The following is a 13,366-nucleotide window of genomic DNA, read 5'->3' as shown; positions in this document are numbered from 1 at the left end:
GCGGCCGCTCGGGCCCCTCCTCCGCCCTCCAGGCTCTCCCGGCCCTGGCCAGGTCCCAACGCCGCCCCCCACCCATCGGGAGCCCGGCGCATCCGAGGATCCCCTCCAGCCTGGCGCCCGGAGAACTTACCACATGCAGCTCCACCTGGGAACTAACGCATCAGGAGGGGTTTCTGCCCACTCCTCAAGCTACTCCCTCTCCATGCGGAGTCCCCGCTCCGGGGGCCCGAGGGTGGCGCCGGGGAGCGGGCAGGAGACGAGTACCCAAGCTAAGACTCCGCAGTCCTCTGCCGGCGCGCTCGGAGCATTATACAATGGTGGAGGCGGCGGCGGCGGCGGCGGCAGGCAGGCAGCGGAGGAGGAAGCGGGAGGCGGGCGGAGGGGGCGCCCTGACCGAGCGAGCGGCAGCTCGTGCTCCAGCACTCGCTGTGCAGGAGTGACGTGCGGCCAGCGAGCCTCCCGCGAGCTCCGGGCCCCGGGCTCAGCAGGCCCCGCCCCTCCCCCGGCCCCGCCCCCTCCCCCGGCGGTCCCGGGAGGCGAGATAAATGCCGAGCCGGGCCCCGGCCGCCGCAGGAGCAGGAAGGGGCAGGCAGAGCACGGGAGACGTCGGGTGGCAGCGCCGCCCACGGCTCCCTCTCCGGCCGGCGCGCCCTTTATTTTCTCTTAAGGAAAGGCTTAAGGAGATGGTGAGAGGAAAAGAGACACTCCGGCCAGGGGACCACAACTAACCATCAATAATCCCCTCACACACCAGAAAATACTCATGCAAATAACCGAGCGGCTAGTGACAAAGGCGGCGGCGAGTGCAGCGCGCGCACAGCCCGCTGAGTCGCGCGACCGCAAATATGACAAGCATCTAAGCTATTCGGCAACTTGGGGCCGGTCAGCAGGGCGGGCAGGGTCCCGCGGGGGAGGGGGGACAGGAGGTGAGGGGCAAAAATTCGACCCCGAGGCACGGCGTCCACGCTGCCTGCGCGGCTTTCGAGACGGGCGTCCCTGGAGAGCGGGGGGGCAGCAGCGTCCGCAGCTGGGACACTCCCAGACGCCCCCGTCTCCGGACGCACCAGTGGCCTGCAGAGATGTCCGAACGGCTGGACGGGGGCTCCAGCTGGAGCCGGGGTCAGAAAACGCCCCTTGCGCGCGGCGGCCTCGGCCCAACACTCGAAATGGGTCACCAAGTCAACAGTACTTTCGGAGTAGGACGGAGCCGAGTTACATTCTTCGTGGCCGGCCGCGACACGGTGCAGAGCCGGCAGCCCGCTGTCCGCGCTGGCAGAGCCCACGCAGGTAGGGAAGCCAGGCTTGGAGACGCAGCGGGGTCAGAGGCCCCGTCCTCTGCCCAGAAGCTTCATGTGGATAACCTCTTCCCTCTCTTTAGGAAGGCATGGGCTTTGAACTACTTACATGTAGCAGGGAAATTTATACTAATTGGGAAAGGTGTGTATGCCTAAGTGGTGCGAATTTTAAAACACTAAGAAAAGAGAGAGAGCTCCCCTGGAAAATTAATGATTATTTTAAAAATCACATGCGCGTTCAGTGCAAAGATGCGAGGAAAAGTAATTCAGGCTCCTTAAAATTTTGGCTGCCACCCCAATCAATATCATCTCAGATATTTGGCATTTAATGGTTCACTGTACTAGTTATATTTAAAGATAATAAAGCTTTAAGACCTAACATAAAGGTGATTACAAGTCGTTAACATCAAGACAAGTTTAGACCTATTCAACTCTTCCGTAATGATTTGTTATCAATCAAATTGATGGTCTTACTGAAATTAAGCCTGGGCAAAATGCTGGTGGAGAAGACCGTGTTTCTTGTTTTATCTTGAAGGAAAATAACAAAGGTTTTTACTTGGCCCTCAGTATAATTAAAATCTTATAGATTTTTCTTCAAGTATAACCGATGCCAAAAGCTAATTATTTGTGATATCTCTGGGACGTGTCATTATAGTGGCGCTCCAAATTACATGCTCAGGGCCCTCCGCAGGTCCGGCTCAGTCTGTGCCTGGGTGGCAGAGCTGCGAAGCCAAGATATTTTTCATTTCCATAGTTCTGCCTTTTAGAAACAACACTAACTACTAACAGTTTCCTAACCACCCACTCACTTATACTTTCAGCGCTCACTTTAAGGAAAAACCATTGAAATAGAAGCTGCAATAATCTCTTCCTGTGATATCTTTGCAGCAGAGGCCAGAGGCTCTGTTGAATCTAAAATGAATTTAAACTGTTATGCATGAATTGAAGTTAGCAGTGAGTTAGACTTGCAGAATTTTGTGACACTTCGATATTTTCCTAGCAGATGGATTACCAAGTGCCGTGCTCCTGTACAAAAGAACTAAGATCAAAGTGACAAGTTTTCTGTCTCCAGAGTGGACCTGTGATGCTGCTAAGGGATGTTGTTCAGGAAAGGTCTGACTTCTTAGGAGAGCAACCTGAGTTTTCGAGTGACAAGGTTTTCACCTTTCCATACTTTTGAAGGCAGTAACCTCTTAACAGTGTACACATTACATACGAGTTCCACTTCCCCCACTTTCAGATTCTGGTATCTTTCATCAAAGCATGAAGTGGCAGCGTCCACAGCTGCTAATGTGGTCCCACACAAGCTGGTTAACCACCCCTGCCCCAGGCGGAGCCCCCACAAGCCGGCCCAGCAACCCCTGCCTGGCCCTGGGAACCCAACTCCACAAAGATAAGGAAAAGCCCTCCCTGAGCTTTTGAAGTCAACTCCCTTCAGTATGCAATGGCATGATTTAAAAAAAAAAAAAAATCATTGCTTATTCCTAGCAAATGAACAAGAAATGTTTCGTAAAAATGTAAGTGTGGTTTTCACTCTCACTCTGTGGGACATTTAAAAGCCCATTTAAAATAATCCTACCCTCAGGATTTAGAGTTTAGAGTTTCTCCTTCTCACTTTCACATATAAGAAATTGGGCCAGGCATCCACATTTAACTATCGGGAACATATCTGTTTAGGGAGAAAACAAACATGGCTTTTGTAAGTATAGAACGGTGATGGTAATTTGCAAAAATACTCATTAGTTTAGTTTCAGAGAGGTACTTCTCAACATTGCTTTGTATTCTGGGTACTAGTTTGCACTTCACTGCTTCTCTTTGAAAGTTTCTGGGCCTTCACATGTCTTGCAAACTACTAGAAGACTTCACTAACTGAAGGCCACTTTTAGCACTTAATTAGCATGCACCCAAGAAATGACACCAGGACGAGCTGGCTATATAAACTGAGAAACAAAGACTTTAAAATAGTTTTAAACTTCACTTTTTCTTTCTCTTTTACTATATTTTATCTCTCAGGTTCCACTTGAAATACTAGTAGTAATCATCCACGTCTGTACCTTGGAAATATTGGTCTTATGGCAATAAATAAATAAATAAATATCAGATAAAATAAACATTTCAGTTCTTGAAACACATTGTCTGCAGCCAGCTGGGCTCAATCATCTTTTCATGGAAAATACAGCCATCCTTACTGAACCTGGACTTCCCATTCACTGATAACTTAAAACCGTTAGCTTCAAAATAAAGTTCTGGAAGTCACATCACCTAACTGATTACCAAGGCGTTGATACTGGACGTGGTGATTTGGAAGACTCAACTCTCTCACGAAGATGGCACGGACAGGTTCCGTACTTTGCACCACTGGTCACTGAAAACTCCATTCTAGCAATGGAGTGTGTTAACACATCTCCTTCTGTGGACGCCTTTCCGGCTCTTCCTCCACCTACTTCTGTCAGGTTTTTTCCCCTTCTTTCTCCCTAAGGTCACGGTTCACACAAACAGAACTTTAACTCCAGGGAAGGGCTGCTTTTGCACAGCTTCCCTAATTACTACTGGCCTGCTTTGCATCGACAGCCCCTTATGTTCTTCTGAGAGAGGGCTATTCTTCTGTTAGAGATATGCCGCCTTCTCTTTTAAAAATCTGACAATATTTAAGTCCCAATTTGGGACAAAATCTTGAGGATAGTATTTGAAGAAAATGCTTTTAAAACCATTTTCCCCCCTAACATTGGTGGTTAGTCCCTGGTAACCATGACTAGAAAAGACAGCTTCTGTGGGGCATTAATGTCCTTCCTATTTCAATTGCCACTATTTTCCATTAAAATCTTCAGATAAACTGTGAGGTCCAGTTGGGAGCAGCCCTTCCTAGAGACTCCAGCTTTTGCTCTCCCCCTTTTCTCAGCGGCAAAGCGAAGGCCCTTGCTGGTAACAACTCCAGTGTTGCCTTCCTGCTGGACGCTGCTCCACTAAGGACGGGGTGTCCGCCAGCGTCTCTCCTTGTCCCAGGTCCCCTCACAGCACTACCCTCTCAGAGGCCTCTGCATGTCGGCTCTATACGACTCGAGTATAAACCTGCTTCCTTTCTTGAGGAGTTCATACTCTTCTCAAGACACTTGGCACTACCGGTATCCACAGAAAACATCAATACACGTTAGAAATCGTATGGCCTCCAGGCCTTCCTTGTCCTTGGGGACCAGCCTGCTGAGAGGATGAGACCTGGAGTAGGAGTATGAAGATCTTGTACAAATAAATCACTTAACTATGATTGATTGTTGACTTTCTAGTTTCTTAATCTGCTATGTCACAGATTTAGGGTCAGCCCCGGTTCTGGGGGAAAGAGCACAGGTTGTCGGTCAGGAGATTTCGGGTCTGGTTCCTCAGCCACAGCCAGCAGGGAGGCTGAATCAGGCCCTTGGCATCACGGGGCCTGCTGTCACGCCCTTCAGAAGGAGGTGCTCAGGCTCAAAGATGTCTGGAACCCCCTCCCAGAGCTAGGAGTCTATAAAAAAGTGATCACAATGTAGACTACCCCCATGGGGGCTTTTTAGGCTCAAATGAGATAATCTGCTCAAACTGGTAGAATATAAAACCATGTTCACATTCACACATTTCTAAAAGAAAAGAGAAGTACAAATAACAATAATATGCTCTATCCAATAGGCTATGTTCTTGGAATTATTTTCTTATCTAGAAGACAGATTTGAGCAATCTATCCATATTCTCCCGGATCTGTTACCCATTATGGTTCAAGTCACCGAGCTGGGAAATCTGTAGCCCCTTCCCCCTCCCCCAGTGCTTGGCTAGAAGCAGGATGGTTTAGAAGGCATTTTCACGTGGGTTTACATGTTCACTCTTCATAGCACCTTCCCTGTGCCGAGGCACAAGGTACTCCTTCTCACATCTTACAGAGGAGGAAACAGGCTTGGAGATGGACCTGCCAACTGAACGCCTTTATCAAGCTGACTCCCAGGCACAGAGAAGGTCTGGAGGCTGTGAGGTTTCTAACATTCACGGAAATTGTTGTGGAAGCCAGGAAAGACCAAGCTGAGGGTCTTGAGAAGAGTATGAACTCCTCAAGCAGGGAGGATGGTTTGCAGGCAGGATGTCCAAAGTTGACATGCGGAGGCCACCAGGAGGGTAGCAATGTGCCAGGATCTGGACGCCACTTTACTTCAACTTTACCCTAGAGTCATGAAGTAACAACTGTACTCCTCATACAAAGAACTCCAGACCTGCCTGTCCTCGGCTTTGTCAGCATCCTAGTTTAGCCCACAGAATTAATAAACCATAAACACAACGAAAAAGAAATAAAACTCATCACACCCTTCAGACCCCTCACTTATTTCTAATATGGTTCATAAAACTGGCATTCTTGTTTATCACTTTGTCTCTAGCTTCTAGAACAGCAGCTGACACAGTAGGTATTTGTAAGTTTTCACTAAATGAATAATTTCAAGAATGCTGAAGAGTTTATAACCCCTTCATAAACTCAAGGGGTTAATCTTTCCTGCTCATGTTTTCCTCTCACTACCTTTTCACTAAACTCTGTGTGTGTGTGTGTGTGTGTGTGTGTGTGTGTGTGTGTGTGTACACATATAAATAACCATATACACGTATTTTTAAGTAGTATTTGGGAAACTTCATAATTAGAGGGATCACTGTGAGCAATATAATATTGTCTTTGTAACTGCTTTCCCGCAATTCTAAAATACACCAATTGGGTTTAATATAGTTACAAGGACTAATGGGCACTCACCTAGTACTGTTAATCGATACAGTCTCACTACTGGGGGAATAACCTTACAGATAAATTAGTGCCATAATTCCACCTTTCTGTACTTCTTTATAAAGATTTTCTCGTCCTACTTTAAGAATCAAAAGTCTTGGTCAAATGATATTTAAAACCACAGCAGCATTTGATAATTATGGGGGTGGTGGTGGTGGTGGTGAAGACTTGCCTATCCAAATTTTCAAGTGATTACCTGAATGGTTCAAATGACCACTTATTACTGGCACCTTCATGCCCTCATGGTCATGGAATATAAAAATACGCCAATAATCAAATATGTTACGAATATCATCAACCAATATTAACTCCCAAGAAAACTTGGCAAAATGATGACAGGAAAAATAATTTTTTTGAAAGTATTACCTAATGCCAACTGTCTTTTATGTTCCAAAATCAAGCATTGATATGACTGGTTAGACTAAATTCTACTTTCTGCTATATATAGTCTCATATCTCTTGTAGAAACTACCTAGGATTGTGTGCCTTTAAGTCACCTGTGAGTAAAGAAGTCACTTAAAAGAACTATGGTAATTTGGGAAATGTAAATAATATATTTAAGCCATTTTTGAAGTCCCAGCTGTAAAAATTCTACTCTGAGAAGTTAAAAAAAATGCAAAGCTTTAATGTGTATAGATGCCCAGGAAATGCCTCTAAGTTCAGGCTGAGGTATCATTAGAAAATAAACATGTGGCCAGAGAACCCAGTTTAAATGTAAACATAGTATACAACTAAAAATGAATCAGCTTGTTTGCCACTTTGAATTTTTATGGGTTTTCTGGAAGATAGGTAACACCTAGGTAAAATGGTGTAGACTTTTCTTTTAGTCACCAATGTAGGACTATTTTATTAAAAGACTTGTTGCCAGAATAAACGAGAATAAGCAATTTTTTCAAAATTATCCAACTGTCCAATCACACTGGTCCCTTGCTTTCAATTGAAAAAAGGTTAAATTTTTAAGTTAAAAGTTTTTAATATTTAAGATTTCAGAAATGCACGGCGTGAGGTCAAGTGGGAAGAACTAAAGCAAGCATCCCAGATAAACACTAACACCTTAGATACACTCGTGTAGCCAGTCAATTGTTTTTCTAAACATGCTTTAAATATTGAACGAAAAATTTAATCTTGCTAAGCAACACTTGTTTCAAAACGGTTTTCTTAGAGAAGTCTTGTTTGAGTTATATAAACTCCTTACATGGGCAATTATCAGAGAAACTGGCTTTTAAGGAGAAAATAATAGTGTGAATGAGCTATATGTAACTTCCCTTTTTAAAAACAGAAGTTGAATCTGTGACACCAAATTTAGAAAGGAGAGCGCGAGAATATCCTTTATATCATAGACGCCCACTGCTGTGCTGTTCTGTTACAAATCAATGTACACGCTATGAGTTTGAGTTTGCTCACACAATACGTACAGTTAATCATTCCTCAAGATGATTCTTTTAAAAGAAAACATAAATGTGAAAGAGTAGCATCACATAAAAAAAGTCACTGAAAAAGGGCCAGATTCCCTGACTTTGACTGCAGTGATTCATTTAGCCTCATTATGGAGAGTCCACACTGGGGATTCAGATAACCAGCTTTTGTGGGAATAATATAGGTAATTTCAACAGCATTTATACTTCCTTTTAATGTTATTTAAGAAATTAAGGCCCAAATTACAAAATGGTTGACAAAAATTGTAATGAATCAGATGTTCATTTTTAATCCATTCTCATTTGTTACCACTTAGAACTGTTAGACATCATACTTTTAGTTTTAGTGATAATAACAGCTATAAAGATAAAGACTCCAGAATTACTATTTGGCCAAAAATGAAAAGTGAGAAAATAGAAACTTTCCAAAAGTTCATCAGATGAAAAGAACAGAATTAATGGGAACGATACCATTTATGGACAAGAATACTTAATACTTTATAAATAACACTTAATACTATAAAGTATTAAGGATACTTAATACTTTATAAATATCACCTCTCAGGGTGCCTGGGTGGCTCAGGTCGTGATCTCAGAGGCCTGGGATCAAGCCCCACATCAGGTTCCCGGCTCAGTGGGGAGTCCTCTCCCCTGGCCCCTTCCCCCTGTTTAAGCTCGCTCTCGCTCTCTAATAAATAAATAAAAAATCTTAAAAAAATAAATATCACTTCTCTTACTCCTCAACTCATCAATAAATTAAATACAATTCCAATTTAAATCCCAATTTTTTTTTCATGGAACTTGGTAAGCAAATTCAGAAATCATCTGGAATAGCAAAGGGTGAAATATAGCTGTAATAAGTTTAAAGAACAAAATTTCCTGTCAGGTATCAAGGCTTATTATAAATTTCTAGTAATTAAAAGAGAATGTTGTGTTGTAGGGATAAATAAATCAACAGAACAAAATTGACAGTATAGAAATTGACCCACACATATACGACAGAGGTGGTATTATGGATCAATGGGAAAGAACAGATTATTCAATAAATGGCTAAGGGTCACCTGGTTAACTTCATGAAAAATAAAATAAAATTAGGTACCTAGTATTTCTCCAAAAACTACATTTCAGGTGGACTAAATCTAAATATGTAAAACACAATTTTAAAACTTATAAGGAGAGACTATAGGAAAATATGTTTAGGGCTTCAGGATAGGGAATGTGAAATTATTGTTTGATTCCTAAGATTCACTCCCTACCTGCCTCTGCTGTGCTCTGTGCCTTGAAATGCTGACCCCCTAGGAACTAAGTAAGCTCTTTTGCCAACTAGTTGCCAGGTGGATTCAGTGAATGCAAGGCACCAGAAGGAGACCAGGGGGTCAGAGGGGAAAGAGGCTGGGGTATTTCCTTCCTGATCCTTCCTGCTTTGAGTGCCTGTCATGGCAGTATCCATCCCTCCACACCCACAGCTTCTGTGGGTGGCCCCTTCTCCAGGGTGTCAACTCTCACGAATTCAAGCAAGACCATTTCCTCCCCTCTCCCCTTTAGACCTAAGGGTGGGAACAGCTTCCTACTGTTGTTGGTCTTCCATGCCTCAACTTTTGTCACATCTCTGTAAAAAGTCCCTTTATTAAAGTCTCATGAGTTGTATCATTTGAATGGAATTCTGCTTCCTGCTTGACTTCGACTATGCAGAAACCAGACACCCAATGCAGAAACCATAAAGAAAAAGATGGATAATTTGATTACATTAAAATTAAGTATCCATTGGGGTGCCTGGGTGGCACAGTTGTTAAGCGTCTGCCTTCGGCTCAGGGCGTGGTCCCGGTGTTCTGGGATCGAGCCCCACATCAGGCTCCTCCGCTGGGAGCCTGCTTCTTCCTCTCCCACTCCCCCTGCCTGTGTTCCCTCTCTCGCTGGCTGTCTCTCTCTATCAAATAAATAAAATCTTTAAAAATAAAATAAAATAAAATAAAATTAAGTATCTATTAAACAAAATAAAGGCAAGTTAAAGACTGTGGACTGATACATGTGATTCACATAATCAACACAAGATTAGTATTCAGAATAAAGAACTTTCCGAATCAATTTTTTAAAAGTCATGTAAACCCAACAGAAAAATGGGTTAAGTTAAAGAGGAAAGTTAAATGTCCAATAAACATATGAAAAGACACTCAACCTCACCAGTAATAAGAAAAATGCAAATTATAAAAAGATAGTTCACAGCTATCCGACTGACCATTCTGGAGATAATTTGGCATTATCCAGTAACATGGGAGACGCATACACCCTCCCCACAGACGTGCAGTCTTTCTTACTGGGGTTCCACGAAAAAATAAGCCCTACAGGAAATGATTCAAGTGACTATTTCATCAATTCTCCCATGGATGGTATAAAGTTAAAAACCAGTAGTGTGCTGGTCGATAGTTAACAGCTGGCTAGGTGGATGGGGAAAGAAGCCTTTACTTGCAGCATTTGCTGATTTCTGTGGTGTAAATACCCCCAGCACGGCTGATTTCAAGCCTCCCAAACGAACTCAAGAATTACAGAGTCACACAATTGCTCTCAGGAGCAGGTATCGGTCTCTAGCTCCAGCCCAACACTGGAACCATTCTAGACTTACAGGACTCAAGTTAATTCATTACATATAATGGATGCCTTAGGGTACCGGGGCTTAATTCTCTGGAGGAATTCTGGGTGAGAAGAGCTAAATCTAGAATCTAGAGAAACTCTTGCTTTTATCCCCTATGGAGACATAGAAGAATGTTCGTAGCAGCTTTGCTTGTAATAGCTAAACATTGGAAACGACTTTAATGTTCATCAAGATGAGAATAAATTGATATGCTTGAAAACTATAGTGGTTAAGAAGTACTAAAGGTACCATATAGCGACATGGTTAAATCTTGAAAACACAAATGTTGAGTAAAACAAAGCAAGCTGTTAAATATGTACAATATAGTATCATTACACAAAATCTTTTAAAACATGCAAAATACTGCTATACATGGTTTACAAATACATAGGTATGCAATTACAGAATAAAAACATTAGAGATAAAAAATATTTAGGAAAGTGGTTACCCCTGGTAAACGGAGGTAGGTAACAGAATCAGGGAGAGACACATGGGTGGCTTCTCTTTTATCCATAATGTTTAATTTCTTTTTTAAAAACATGAAGAGCAAGTAAGTATGTTGGAACACACAATTTGAATTTATTGATTTAGATTTCATCAGGTTAAAAAAATACCTTCTTTTCTTTCTTCCTTATGGTTCCCATGAAGTATAACTTCCTAAGTTGTTTCCTGCAATTTCCAATATCTATTAAAAAAGCATTGGACAGTATTCATATTTGATGTATTTATTTATCTCCCATCATTTCAGTAATAACTTACTCCTTTCATCATTTTGATATCTTGTCCTTCTTTCTCTCTTAATAACAGACTATAAAATCCAATGATAACACTATAGCAACCTAAAGTTCTTAGCAGGAAGCTCAGCTGACAGGTCAGGTATAAGAGAATAATTGGTATAGAGCCCATGTTTGGGGTGTATTTCTCACCTGCCAGGCTAACTTCTATCATGCTAGAAAGGATAAAAGCTTCCTCACAAAATATGGAAGGCTCATTACTTCCTTAATATGCCAAATAAGCATTTAGTACTAAAAAAATGAAATTGTGTGTGTGTGTTTGTGTGTGTGTTTGTGTGTGTTTTAAAACAATGGAAACACATTTACCCATGAAATAAATATCTTTCACTTGGTGTTAAGGTGACCACTGGCTGCTACACCGAATGCATTTTGATTCTTTCTTATTTTATGTCTCTCGATATAGGGATAGAAATAAAGCCCACATGCTCTCTCGACCTCTGGGAACATGATGTTGTCTCAGTGCATGGGTAATGTGACTTTTTTCAGAGATTGTCTTGAAATAAGCCTATGTTTTAAATACACACTTTTCTGCGTGCTAGCAGGCATTCTGAAGCTAGGTGGTTCTAAATAAAGAACTCTAGTCAACAACAGGAAATAACTCCCACAGAAAAAAGGGGCAGAATACAAACTCTCACCAACTCTTGTACACAGTTCACAACGGCCTTTTGTTCCATGCACATTAAGCCTGAAATCTTTACTTTTCAGAGCATGTCTGGGCCTTTGCAGAGCAATTAAACCTTTCTTTTCCTTTTGCTAGTGTCCTTGCCTTCTTCTCTCCGAGGAAGTTAACCTTGCAACTAACTTCTTACCATGAGGTAGCAGATCAGAAAACGGAACAGTTTCTATTGTGAAGCTTAAAGTTTTTTTTTTTCGTTGTTGTTGTTTTTAATGGAGCTTCTCATGGAAAAAAAAATCAACTCCCAGTTTAAACTCATTTTTCCTTCTAAGACGTACATAAACACACACGTGCGTTCTAAAGGAATACGTTCGTCTATAGCATATGTTTCTCCATTTCTATGGGCTTATATGATATATCGACAAGGATATATCATATCAACTCAAAAGTCTAGATTGATAGGTTATTAACTCTTTATCAATGACATTTCAGCAAATCAGTGCAACTGGAAGATAAATTTATATTCTTTTAAAAGGTTCCCCTCTTGAGTATTTTATGAAAAATTGGGAGAAAAATCCAGATCCCAGGCTAACCAAATAAGAAGACATCTGAATGATAGTTTTCAAAGTCAAAGTGACTCCTACTGGAACGGGTTGGTGGCATTCAACTGTAGGACGGCACGGGTACTCCTGACAAGAAAGTTGGGCCAAGGAAAACCTTGAATATGACTGCAAACTGCTATTTCTTCCCTCTCCTCTACCCTCAGCCTTGCCCTCTCTACTGGCTCCTTCCTGAAGTCAATAAATTATAGACTTCAACACTTTCTATCTTCAATTTTAAAACAAGAAACAATCTTCCTGAGCTTCAGTGCTTCAGGAACGCTTGTGGCTGCTCCTGTCTCTACCCTTCACAGCTTCAGACCCTCCTCCTTCCTCTTGTTTCTGCAGGAAAACACTATCGGCCACCCCCTTAACTACCCCCTTGCCCTCTAGGCACCAAGGCCAATGGACACTTTCCAGTTCCTCACAGAACTGAGTCTCTCTGTAGCATCTGACATTACTAACCACCTCGTTCAGGATGGTTGTTTAAACTATAGTCTGCTGGTTCTTTTTTCTCTGGACACTTAGAGTTTCCTTTGCTGGCTTCTCTTCCTCTGACCACCCCCCCCCACCCGCCCCATAAACCTATAGTTCTTAACTTTTTAAAAAAAGTCACCTCCTCCGGTTGTAGTTTGGGACCAGAGAGGGTTAAGGAGGTGAATGGGGGTTGGGGATGGTTGGTTAGAATCTTCAGGAAAATTTGGAGACACGTGTGTTTTGAAAAAATTTTGCCAGTTGATAATCACCATCTAAACATTTGTATTCCCTATGGTTTTCTTTTTGTTCTTTCTTCTCTTCTCAACCTATAAACTCTCCTCACCCACTCTCAGGGCATCTATATGCTAATGATTCACAAATCATTAACCACATTCTAGATCTTTCTCTTTGGGCTTCATATCTGACCTTTATGTAGAGAGAGACCACATATCCCAGTTGGTCAGGGTCATTCCTAGTTTATGCTTGTCCCGGCATAATTATTAATAGCCCCCTGTTTCAATCTCACAACGGTCCTGGTTTGAACAATAAAAGTATATAATTAGCCTCTTTCTATCCTATTGCCTATTAGACATCTCCACTGGGTATCATAAAGTCACCTCCAACTCACAGCACATCTAAAATTGTCCTAATCGTATCCTCCTTAAATGTGCACCTCCTGAATGCTTAAGGATGGTTAAGTTATCGACAGGGTACCCCTGGTGTCTAGGTTAGAAATTTAAGATTCAAAGTATCTTCCT

General features: G+C 42.3%; 1 protein-coding gene and 1 long non-coding RNA gene across 6 annotated transcripts in view; one reads left to right on the top strand and one right to left on the bottom strand.

Annotated features, from left to right (window-relative positions):
• SERTAD2 (SERTA domain containing 2) overlaps positions 1 to 13,366 on the bottom strand; it is a 110,185-nt gene that overhangs the window by 21,410 nt on the left and 75,409 nt on the right. For 4 of the 5 annotated variants that reach the window (XR_005832948.1, XR_005832949.1, XR_005832950.1 and 1 more), the window contains exon 1: positions 131 to 437. The exons of the other annotated variant lie outside the window; for it this stretch is intronic. The gene's annotated coding sequence lies outside the window, so the exon portion shown is untranslated. Of the gene's footprint in view, positions 1 to 130; positions 438 to 13,366 lie in introns of those variants that run through there. 5 annotated transcript variants of the gene reach the window in all.
• On the top strand, positions 665 to 4,557 carry LOC121101026. The gene is made up of 2 exons (XR_005832951.1): positions 665 to 1,287; positions 2,296 to 4,557. It is a non-coding gene; the product is annotated as an uncharacterized LOC121101026 (long non-coding RNA).

Source organism: Ursus maritimus, unplaced genomic scaffold (assembly GCF_017311325.1).
Source record: "Ursus maritimus isolate PB19 unplaced genomic scaffold, ASM1731132v1 scaffold_6, whole genome shotgun sequence".
Classification (NCBI taxonomy): Eukaryota; Metazoa; Chordata; class Mammalia; order Carnivora; family Ursidae; genus Ursus; species Ursus maritimus.
The sequence above is the reverse complement of the archived record's forward strand: the minus strand, read 5'-3'. Positions and strand labels throughout refer to the sequence as shown.